The following is a 12,156-nucleotide window of genomic DNA, read 5'->3' as shown; positions in this document are numbered from 1 at the left end:
GATGTCATTAAGACAGCGGGGTAGTATTTTTCTAACTAACCTTGGTGTGTTGAGTTCAAAACAGATAGTATCATTTTCTTAGTAGGAAGTACCTGAAGAAAAATGAAGCAACCTCCTGGAACCAGTTCAGCAAAGCATAAAACACAATAATACACTGGCTGCCTGCCCAAAACTTATCACATGAACGGCAAATCTACACCATTTCGTTTAAGTTATATTTCTCTGCTCTTGGCTATTCTTAGCTACAGTAATGTAAGAAGCATTTATTGAGGGGGGGCTGCAACAACAAAAGATAAACTAAAAAGATAGAGGATCATGTACTATGCTATAGAGAAATGGTCAACCGTTTTCCTTTTAGTGAAACTCTAGGGAGCAGGAGATAACCAGTTGCCTCCTGAGCTTTAGTTTCTCTGTGTTAAAAGCTTCAGAGAAATGCTGCTCAAACACCCACCTACTAGAACCTGGCCACAGGACGCCTGCTGCAGCTCAGCAACAAAGAAAAAGGAGCGCTGCACTGGAATTGGATTGAGTCCAGGTGCTTGCTGATAGTTTCATTTTAGCTTTAAAAGCCAGACTGAGCCAGACACGGCACTCAGGCTGTGGGTTGATTTCGAACTGGCCGCTTTGTAGTTGTCCACAAAATGTATGGGTGAGCTTGAGGCCTTGAAGTGAATTGGTATGTTTTTAGGTTTTCTCCTATAAATGGGCAACAAGGAGGTAGATGGAAACACTCCAGAGCACTGACAGCTCTGTGCATTTTGGATGAGCGTCTTAGCATGAATGCTTGCTGTTCTCATGAATCAAAAGTGGAAACTGAACGTTTGCTAATATTGTGGAACTGGTCTGATCAGAAGGTTGGCAATTCAAGCCCCAGCAAGCTGCCACAGTTGGGTCCTAACCCTCTGTGCTCCAGGGCTTCTGTATCATAGCTGACCCTTACTCTAACCCCAGCTTCCAAACAAACTGGGATATGCAAAGAAAAAAAATCACTGTCATGTAATGTGACAAGTAAAAGTTTTTTCTTGCTTCTTCCTTTCTTTTAACCTTTTTTTTTTTTTTTTTTTTTTTTTTAGGAAGCTCAAAATTACTTTAGTCACACATACATGTAGACAGACATATACAAAGCATTAAACCTTTCCTACTGGTCTATAATTCATAGATTCTTAATTCCTCGAATTAAGAGACCCCTCTATGTTATATATGTTATCTATATCTGATGCAGAGAAGCTCGTCCATGCGTTTATGACCTCTAGAATAGACTACTGTAATGCATTACTAGGTGGATGTCCTGCATCATTAATAAACAAGCTTCAGTTAGTTCAGAATGCCGCAGCAAGAGTTCTTACTAGGTCAAGAAAATACGATCATATAACCCCAATCTTATCGTCCCTACATTGGCTTCCTATTAAGTTTCGAATAGACTACAAACTACTGCTACTCACTTATAAAGCACTAAATGGTTTGGCTCCCATGTATCTATCCAGTCTCTTAACACGCTACAATCCGTCACGCTCCCTGAGATCTCAAAACTCTGGGCTTCTAGTAGTTCCTAGAATAGCAAAGTCCACTAAAGGCGGTAGAGCATTTTCACATTTAGCTCCTAAACTCTGGAATAGTCTTCCTGACAGTATTCGGGGTTCAGATACACTCTCCCAGTTTAAGTGTAGATTAAAAACATATCTTTTTAGCAAAGCCTACACATAACACACATCACACACATCACATCACAACCTTGTGCTCCAGAACATCTGATCACATGCACATTATCAACTTGTGCTGTTAATATCATGAACAGCAGCTACGCTAATTCCTCTCCACTGCTTCTCTTTCTCTCCCCATCCCGAGGCTTCCTGAGGTTTGGCCAGCTCCAGTCACGTCCCACCTCGTGAAGATTATGGACCTATGGATGATCATAGAGAAGTAGATGCCGAGTGTTTAAAGGCCCTGGCATGGAGAAGCTGATGCTGGATCTATGATGATCACAAATTGTTCTGTATTGTTGAAAGATTTATGACCAAACTTTTGATGTCACCCATATGAGGATGGGTTCCCCTTTGAGTCTGGTTCCTCTCAAGGTTTCTTCCTCATATCATCTAAGGGAGTTTTTCCTTGCCACTGTCGCCACGGCTGCTCATCAGGGACAAACGCACACCATTCACCTTCACTGTTGTTTTCTGTAAAGCTGCTTTGAGACAATGTCTGTTGTGAAAAGCGCTATACAAATAAACTTGACTTGACTTGACTTGACTCTCCAAGAGCACAACCAATTTAGCCTGCCCTCAGGGGGGCTTTGTACGTCGAACCTTATCGTACAATATTAAACACGAATATAATTAGATCAAAGTTTCACGTGCATTGTCTCCATTATTCTCCAGAGATATGAAATGGGTCTGTCGTAAGCACGTTTATTGCACTTTGTTCTTTGTTAGGAGACACACTGCTGATTAAGCCAGAGAACTTGGATGCAGGGGCTATTACAAGGAGCTATGTACAGACACTGGCTCAGACACGATAGAAAGATGAGGTAGTGGAGAAGCGCTTCCTAGTGCTGCAGGTCTGCACAAGTAAGGAAAACTGGCTGAGAGGAGCGTTAACTCGCAGCAGATTGAAGGAACAGATTGCACTCCACACAGATTTGGAAAGCCTCGGAATTGGATTTGTAGAGATTTGGTTAAAATTCTATCCATAATGAATGTTAAGTGAACAGTGCTTCCTTTTTATCATGCACAAAGACGGCACTTTCTTAATAAATAACTTTTACTTTGTGTGATTTGGCAGTGAGTGCTAGTGCAGTAAATGAACGGTGGCCCTTGAAAAATCGGGGGGAAAAAATTCTTTTTGGATGCATCTGATTTTTATACGATTACATATAAAAAATATAATGGTGCATTGTAAATTATGGCTGCTATTCTTCCTGTCCATTATGTGTCGAAACGCTTATATGTGTGTGTGTGTGTGTGTGTGTGTGTGTGTGTGTGTGTGTGTGTGTCTCCTCTTAGAGGGATATCACGACTTCCTGGAGAGATCCAGCTTTTTATCCAGAACATTCCTTATCCTCTCCGTCATGCGTCTGACACCCTGAAGTATCATTGGATGAGCACTGAGGTAGGAACCAATGGGAAACAACTTGCTGAAATGTCAGACCCGAAATAACCCACTTTATTTTTTTCTTGTCGTCTTGAATCTTTTGTTGATGTTTCCTTGGTGGAGCACAATTGCATTCTTTAAAGGAAATGTGTTTTGATTTGGCAGAAAATTGAAGTCGTGGCCAGCTGCATTATCTTGGGCTAGTTGGTCACCTTACGGTGTTGTTTATTTTGTGAAGTCTTTTTTTTTTTTTATTGCCTTGTTGAGATCAACAGGTGCAAATAAAAACCAAAATCCTGTAAAAGAACTTGGTGTTTGAGGATAAATTAAATCCTTAGTTGTTTGAGGAAGGTGTGCAGGAGTGTGGGGGGTTAATGGTGTGTGATTTTAGGCATATTTTATAGTGTAATCTCGTTTTTCAATTTTTGTTTGTTAATCCGATCAATTTTATACATTATTATTATTAATGATGAGTTGTTAAATAAATAGGAGTTAATGCAAAAGATTGTAGAGATTGTATTTAATAAGTGCAATCTCTCACAAACGATTGTATGGGAAAAAATATTGATGTGTTCTCTACCAAGCAATCCTAATCATATCTATTATCTCAGCTACTGCAGACATGTTTTGGTTTGTAGACAAATAGCAAGCTAGTGTGTGCATGTCATGAAGTTGTTTGTTTGGTATTTCTGAGCATTTCCAAAGAACCAGTGAGGAAAAACTATGAAAATAGCGAAATTCTTGTAAAAGCACCATTTTGGTCTGTGGGTCCTTCAGCGTACAGGTAGTGATCCTGCTTTAATCTTTATTGTACATATCACACCACACCACAGTTTATATATACCACAGCTTATAAATACATGTTTCTTTCAGAAGTGTCCAAAATTTAAAGAAAAAGTAAAAACCCGTATTCTGTATTTGCCATGAAATAGCCATCGAAGTTGATCTTGCACAACACCCAAATACAAACAAGTTTGTCCTTGTGATGAAAATAAGGCCAGCAGTTACACTCATGATAGAACAAGGGAACTTGATTTACTAAAGCCTTTCTAAAATATAAACTACAGTTGCTTCAAGGCTTAGTGGTCTTATTAGGAGCAGCAGTGGTCCTTGAGAAATCAGTCACTGTGGTTGATTGTAGAGTTGATATAAACAAATGGTGTGTGTGTAAAAAAAACATTTATTATTGGCAGAGCAAACCTTTTCTTTACTTTCAAAGCATATATTAAACATTTAATGGTGCCGTTTACTTGATGCTCATTTGACATGACTATTATATAGCGTAATAATGAACAGGAACGATGCACATTTTGATACTTCAAATAGCTTTTTTTTTTTATTATTATTATTATAGTCACCAATTTTATTATGCTGTAAAGGTCATGGGTTGGCTCCACCTGTCAGCTCACTGCACATCAGTTTTTCTACTGATCACTTTTATCCTATAAGGAAACATTTATATTCTGATGGGAGGGGTCTTCTCCACATTGATGATGCCTGGAACCCTGTGTTGTGGTATATTGTAAGTGTGTTAAGGAGAGAGATGTTTTTATCAAAGGGCTTGTGGAAAGGTTTAATGAGTTTGAAAATGATGTAAATCATTTGCTATGGCCTTCACATTCACTACATCTCAATGTAAGTGTTCAAAACGTTGTGGCCCAACACATGCCATGTTGTCATTCTGAGTGTAGCACTAATATATTTTGTGCTTTTTAAATAATTTTTGATAATTTCACTTATTAATCTCTTAAATTCATAACAATACTCTCCATATTTGGAAAATAATCTTAATGCAAAATTGCTTCCCAGGGTGTCTTCTCAAACACTATTTGCGATTTACCAAACTGCTGTAGAAGCAATACATGTTTAGTATAGTTGCCCATTTCTATGTCTGTTCTCTCCACCATGAGTGTTTTCAGACAGAGAACAAGGAAGTATAAAACAGAATAATAAAACCTGGGTTATGCTGTGAAAGAGAATTGAAGATGAATATAAGAAAGAGGAAGTGAGTGTTTGAGTACATTAGATATTACAGCCTACCTGCTGCATTTCCCCATGGATTTAGCCTTCAAAAGTGGACCTCCAATCCCTAGGGACCACAAGCACAAACAGACGTATGCAAATGCACCAGCACCACCACTAGACATGGTGATTGGCTAGAGCGCTGATGCAGGTGGCAGGGTCTCTCCAGTGCTTGCTGGGAGCAGATGGCTGGCCAGATGCATGCATGGATTTGACCTTGGTGCCCACAGATGATTGAACAGCACAGTCATCCCTACTTCACACTCTCTTTCTCCACTGCTCCTCATCTGCTCACTTGTGCCTCTATTTGCTTTGACAGCTTATGGAATAATAATAATAATAAAAAAAAAAAATATATATATATATATATATATATATATATATATATATATATATATATATATATATATATATATATATATATATATATATATATATATATATATATATATACACACACAACAAAAAAACCCACAACACACAAATGGTGACAGATGTGCAGATGAGGGACATGGGGTGTATCGGTAGGAGAATGCTGAGTATAGAGTTTTCAGGCAGGAGGAAAAGAGGAAAGCCAAAGAGGGAGGTTTATGGATTTGTTGAGGGGAAAACATGCAGGTAGTTGGTTTGAAAGAGGTAAATGTGAGGTGGCTGGCACATAGTGTGGAGGGAGGTGGTAGCTCAGTGGTTAAGGCATTGGAATTTGGGTCGGAAGGTCACAAGTTCCAAACCCAACACCACCAAGCTGCAACTGCTGGGCTCTTGAGCAAGGCTTTTTACCCTCCCCTACTCAGTTGCAAGTCACTCTGGATAAGGGTGTCTGCCGAATGCTGTAGTTGTAAATGTAGATGACCGAGTAGTATGGAAACGGATGATCCGCTGTGGCGACCCCTGACAGGAGCAGCCAAAAGAAGAAAAAGATTATTTGTATAAATATATAAGATTATGGGGTTTATTTTCCCCCCCTTGACCTGGGCAATATGGAGTTATTACAAAGGCTCTCATTTGAGGTGTCATATTCTTCCAATGTTATTTGCATTCAGTTATCTACATGACTGCACAGCACAGTGCTGGTGGACATCAAAGAAATCATCGCATTGACTGGAGTAAGAGGGAAACAGAGAATGGATTATAATTGGGCGAACAGATTCTTGATTTTGATGGACAGAAGCCTTATTAAGTCCGCTGATCTTGGATGTGTGGGTTCAGCCCATTTCCCTCTGTTCACGCCTGTCAAAACTGCCATCCGTCCCAACACTACTATGTGCCAGGCACTAAAAGATTTATTCAGAGTCCTCACATGTCACGAGCTTGGAGGAAGAGATAAAGTGTTCTGTACAAGTTGAAGCCTGGCCACCGAGGTCAATATTAATAACGCTTGTGTTCTGTTGAAACTTTTTTATTATTTTTACATTTTTACATTACACATTTTTCTAAATTTGCGATAGAATTCTTGGAAATGAGCACAAATTTTGTAGAATTAGATTTATATTTACATTCATTCATTCATTCATTCATTTTCTCCCGCTTATCCGTAATTCGTGTCGCGGGGGCAGCAGTCTAAGCAGGCCCCCGCCTTCGACTGCTGCCCAATCCTCACAGCACCGTCCCTTATGGTCCCTCCTATAGGTGGTGAGCCCACGGAAAGGCGGCCCCACGCCACTCTGACGTCACGGACCTTGATATTTCCCTCGTAAGGGACCCCCGGAGCATAGAGGGTTAAGGGCCTTGCTCAAGGGCCCATGAGTGGCAGCCTGGCGATACCGGGGCTCGAACCCCAGACCTTCCGATCGGCAACCCAGCACCTTAACCGCTGGAGCCACCACTCCCCCACATATTTACATACTGAAGTTTTTTTTTATTATCCTTGAGACATGTATTTAGATGATTTTTTTTGTTGTTGTTGTTGTTTTTGTTTTTTTTTATAAAAAATGATTTAAAATATTTACACAAGACCCAAGATTCCTTTTCAAAACTAATTTACACAGTTCTATTTTTGTACCACCAATCTATCTGGTCAAGAGGTGCTTTTTACCTAATTAATACAAGTTTTTCAGTCTTTGCAGGGTTGCTGCACAGCCAAAAACATCTGTAATTGGGCTCATTGATTAACTGGAGTTGTTGGTTGTTCTCTCTTTATCAGTGAAAACCAGAAAGCAGGCGGTGATGCAGAGGAAATGGTCACCAGGTCCAACATTAATTTGATCATACTCCATCATACACTAATATATCATGCATTGCGTTAATTGAATTGTGACTCATTCACAACACAGACGTGGCTCTGAGAAGGGTGTTTCACTGGTAGGCTTGTATGAAGTGAAGCAGGTTTTCTAGGATATCTTGTTGGGCCATCTTGTAAGAGTACTGTTCAAACCAATTTGTGTTTATCTGTTGTAGGTGTGTTTTAACTGCTATAGTTTGTGCTTGTGGGTTTACTCTGTCAAGTTTATTATCTTTTTCCCCATTCTAATTAGAAACTGCAGTCTACAGCTCAATGTACAATTTGTACACTTTGCTTTTATTGAAAATTATATTTAGCTTTGATTTACATGTGACATGCTAGGCTTTGTGCTAGCTTTGTTGGCAGATTATCAAAGACTAAATATGCTAGTTACATACACTACCATTTTCTTGTTTTGATAATCATCATAGTAGTCACATACACTCATTAGAGGCACCAGGAATCTCTGCTACATCTTTAGCTTAGTTTTTTTCATAAAGTTATTATATACAGTGCACACGGAAAGTATTCACAGCGCTTTACTTTTTCCACATTTTGTTGTCGCAGCTTTATTCCAAAATGGATTCTTCTTCTTTTTTCGGCTTCTCCCATTAGGGGTCGCGACAGCGGATCATCAGTCTCCATACCCCCCTGTCCTCTACATCTGTCTCTTTCAAACCAACTACCTCCATGTCTTCCTTCACCACATCCATAAACCTCCTCCTTGGTCTTTCTCTTTTCCTTCTTCCTGGTGGCTCCATCCTCAGAATTCTTCTAAAACAATACCTCATAATGACAACGTGAAAGTTTGTTTGAAATCTTTGCAAATTTATAAAATACATAAATTGAAATGTTGTTTTGTTGCTTTCCATCGCTGAAGAAATCTCTAGCCTTTTAGCAGTCAGCCGACTGTTTGCTAGATATTTCTAGTCTGTTTGTGAAGCTAGCAGTGAACTTGGTGTTTGAAAATCCCGTTAACACTAACATTTCTGTTTTATCAGAGGCATACAAACTAAATCATGTCTCCCTCATGTCAGTGTTATAGTGGGCCTTTTATTTATTATGCCGACACATTGTTTATAGCAACATATGGGCTATAATCATCTTTTTGTACATACAAACTGCAACTTCATGATTATTTTTAAGTAATGGCCAATGTGTGTATAATCAACTTGCTGACCTATGCACTTATTTTTATTTTTTCAAATTTTACTGTGGTATAAATTATTTTTGTCCCTTCTTAATAACTCCTGTTAACATGTGTGTTCCCTTATGTATTGCATGTTCAATGTCTTATACTGGACTAAAGACACGCTTGTACTGCAGTGGCAGGCCAATTAGCATCTTAGCGGAGTGAATGTTAAGTAATCTTATTGTTGGGGCTTAACTCGCGTGTTTGTGTGCATACATACTTCGGTTCCTTATTCTAGCATATGATACGTCTTATTCGTAAAGCAAGATTTCAACTGCTAGAGTTTTGAAACTCTCAAGTGCACTGTGGTGATGAGAGTAGTTTGGTAATGTGTAACACTTTTTTCTTTCCACAGACACCTCTGAGTAGAGCTCCCTTTTGTAATTGAACAGCAAAAGCAGAAACTGGAGTGAGAATTTAAGAACATTCTCAACAAATTGTTTTCTGAAGAACAAATACTATTGCTGGTTTCCTCTGTGTGTTTTTCCTGACCCTTTAGTGGTTTAAGCCACCGGTTCTGAATTAATAGGAAGTGCTTGGTCCCAATGTGCTAACCAGGACCTCCAATCACTCCACTGACTCCTCTGGGTCTGTGTAATCCTGTGCGTCTGTGCTGGTGCCCCACGAGGATGAGGCTATCTCAAAAGCTCTTCATCACAGCACTTCAAAGTGATGGCTTAAACCAGGAAGAGATGGAGGTAAAGCTTAGCTCCAAATCTGTACCTGAAAGTTCCCATTGTAGTGCAGTAAGACTCTGGGTCTGATAGCCAGGGAGGATGGGAAGTAAAGGTTTGACGTCTAAAGCAGGATTAAACCTCCATAGCCATTTTGCATTTTAATTAAAAATACTTTCCTAAAAAAAGGTATGAAGAAGACTCAAATAAGAAAAGTGTTTGTGAGAGCTGATCTGCATCTGCAACTTCTGAATTTGAGGGTGCACGCATGGTAGCACAAACTTCATCCAAAATGCTCAATGAAAATCTGCTCATTTACAAGTTTATGCAGTATTACTCAAATCCATGTTGCTGTAAATAACACAAATAAGATGAACACAGTAGACTGCTTGTAAAAAATAAAATGCATTTTCATTGTTTCATTAACACGTTCTTCACACTGAAATCTTCACAGATTTTAAAGCCATAAATGTCCAAAACTCCAATTGTGAATTCCTCGTGGTCCTTTTGCATGGCTTTTTTTATTGACTATATACAACAGAATTGAAGTGTAATGACCTTATGAGAAAACACGCAGTTAATATAAATTTTGTCGCACAATATGTCCTGTATTTTCTGCACTGCGTAAATTATTCAAGGGAGTCTCTGGTTATATATATATATATATATATATATATATATATATATATATATATATATATATATATATATATATATATATATATATATATATATATATATATATATATATATATATATAGCAAATCACAAAATGTATAAAGATACAAAAATATTTTTAGAATTAAGTTTTAGCAATACTGGAATATATATTTGATGAATAACTTATGATTAATCTAAAGTGTGTAAATTCCAAATATTTATTTAAAGCTGAAGACTTGCATCAAGGATGTAGTCATAAAGTCGTGCTTTTGACAAAGCATGGCGTGAAAAACAGGCCTGCTCTGTGCTCAGAGTGACAGATATGTTCTCAGTCTTGCCCTCCGCATTTACTGTCCATGATACGACTAGTCAGTTTCTTCTTCAAGCCATCCTGAGATATTCCCAAAAGATAGGATGGGAAAACAATACCTACACAAGATTGATGGAAAAGCAAAAAAAAAATTCAAAATCTTTGGCAGTGAATTAACTGAGGAGTAACAATTCACCTTAAAAAGACAAATGCACTTCATTAAACAAAAAAACAACGTTAGTCACTGTGGTGTTGTCTTTTAAGGCAATTTTAAAAATCATAACCAACGTGTGGTGTAGCATATTGAGGTATGGTTAATTTTTCTTTGTGGGAAACAAATTAAAATTTGATGAGTTGTGTTTGACAGTGTTGTGTCAAAGTAAGGGAAAGGTGGTTCCATAAATTGGAATTAAAATGTATTTATTTATTTAGCTATCGTGAACATTAAAGCTGTTATTTACAGAATTAATTACACAAATATTGGTTGTTGTGGCCCAGTGATAAAAAAACTAATTTTCTCTCTTTCGCCATCTCTCCTCCCTCCCACCCTTTTTTTTTTTTTTTTCTTTTTAAATGGACTGTTTGCTTCATGAAATCTGGTCTGTTGTAGCTGTGCAGAAAAACGCCAGCTCCCCCTGAAACTCTATAGTGGCGTGACAAAAAATCCTGCTCTGCATTGCTTTGGGTCTAGTGCCATATGTTTCCAACCACCCATTCATCCTGTGGGTCCAAAACACGCCAGCACGGCCTTTTTCAATAACATCCTGGCAGAAGGAGATGATTGTGGGTTAATAATGGATCCTACTATTTATGTGCATATCCTTGAGGATGACAAACATTTGTTTCGTTTCGAATGATTTGTTATAAATGAGAGAGGGGGAAAAAATCCTTCTCTTCTTCCCCTAAACAACATTGTCTGCATCTCTCTCTCTCTCTCTCCTTCCATGTTCTTTTCCTGACCTCCCTGTAAATTGAAGCTCATTGCATTGCACTTTATTGGTCTATATTCTTGGCTGTATTCAGGCAGTAGGAGAAGACCTTTGATAAAATGACTAGCTCTCTGACTTTATCTGTTTTAACTTCCCTCCTTTCTAAGCATGTCTGAGCTTAAAAAGGTTGAAGGGGAATTGAAAAAGCCCATCACCAATTAAATTCTCAAAAAACAATTATCCCTAGTAGATGAACAAGTAAAAGGACCTTGGCTGGCTCACTAGATTTTTACAACTTTGGGTAACCTCCTTTTTTTTTTCATATTCACTACCAAATAACAATGACCTACTTTCTAATACTTTTTTTTGCCTTTTTTGTTTTCCTGGTGTGGCTGCCGGTTGTTCTTTATGTAAACCGTTTTTGTTCTTTGAAGGTGTTGTGCCTAGAAATGGTATTTTAGCCTGGTCATCACAGATGTGATTGCATAGTCTTAGTTCTTCTCCTTCGTTCTGTGACTCATTAATCTAATTTAGCTAAACAATTTGTAACAGCATTCAAGAGGCCTAACTTGCTCAAAGGACTGATTGGAATAAAGGGATGATGGGTATGAAGGACCCATTACTCCTGATAAGAAGAAAGTCTGCCTCTTATGGGTTTAATGCTACAGCAGTGCCCACACAACCTGCCAATTTACGTAAGTGGCCCCTCAGGGCAATGGATTAGTCCTCTACCCTCTCAGTGAGAAAAGTGAGCACTCGTCAAGAAAGGGCAGAGCTATTAAACTGCATGGTCCTGATTGCCACTGCTTGATGCCACATTGTCCATACCTAATCTGCAGACCAACAGGACATTGGCAAAGTGCTGTGATGTAAAATGATTGGTATTTTCCAGTCCCAATCTAGCACAATTTGTTTGTTTGTTTTAAGCCCCACGTTCCACAAATTACGTCGTATTTCATTTGCTATTGCATTTTGCTTCATCACTCTCAGTTGGAGCCATTTGTTTATTTGTGATTTAATCAAACTAGAAAAATGTTCCTGAATAGTAACTGATTCGGAAC

The 12,156-nt window shown here is 38.5% G+C and overlaps 1 protein-coding gene across 9 annotated transcripts in view; it reads left to right on the top strand.

Annotated features, from left to right (window-relative positions):
- sema6cb (semaphorin 6Cb) overlaps positions 1 to 12,156 on the top strand; it is a 128,186-nt gene that overhangs the window by 10,102 nt on the left and 105,928 nt on the right. For 6 of the 9 annotated variants that reach the window (XM_083550758.1, XM_083550755.1, XM_083550752.1 and 3 more), the window contains one exon: positions 3,000 to 3,105. The exons of the other annotated variants lie outside the window; for them this stretch is intronic. The gene's annotated coding sequence lies outside the window, so the exon portion shown is untranslated. The remainder of the gene's footprint in view (positions 1 to 2,999; positions 3,106 to 12,156) is intronic. 9 annotated transcript variants of the gene reach the window in all.

The sequence above is a fragment of the Silurus aristotelis genome, assembly GCF_946808225.1.
Source record: "Silurus aristotelis genome assembly, chromosome: 1".
NCBI lineage: Eukaryota > Metazoa > Chordata > Actinopteri > Siluriformes > Siluridae > Silurus > Silurus aristotelis.
This window is presented reverse-complemented; position numbering and strand designations above follow the sequence as displayed.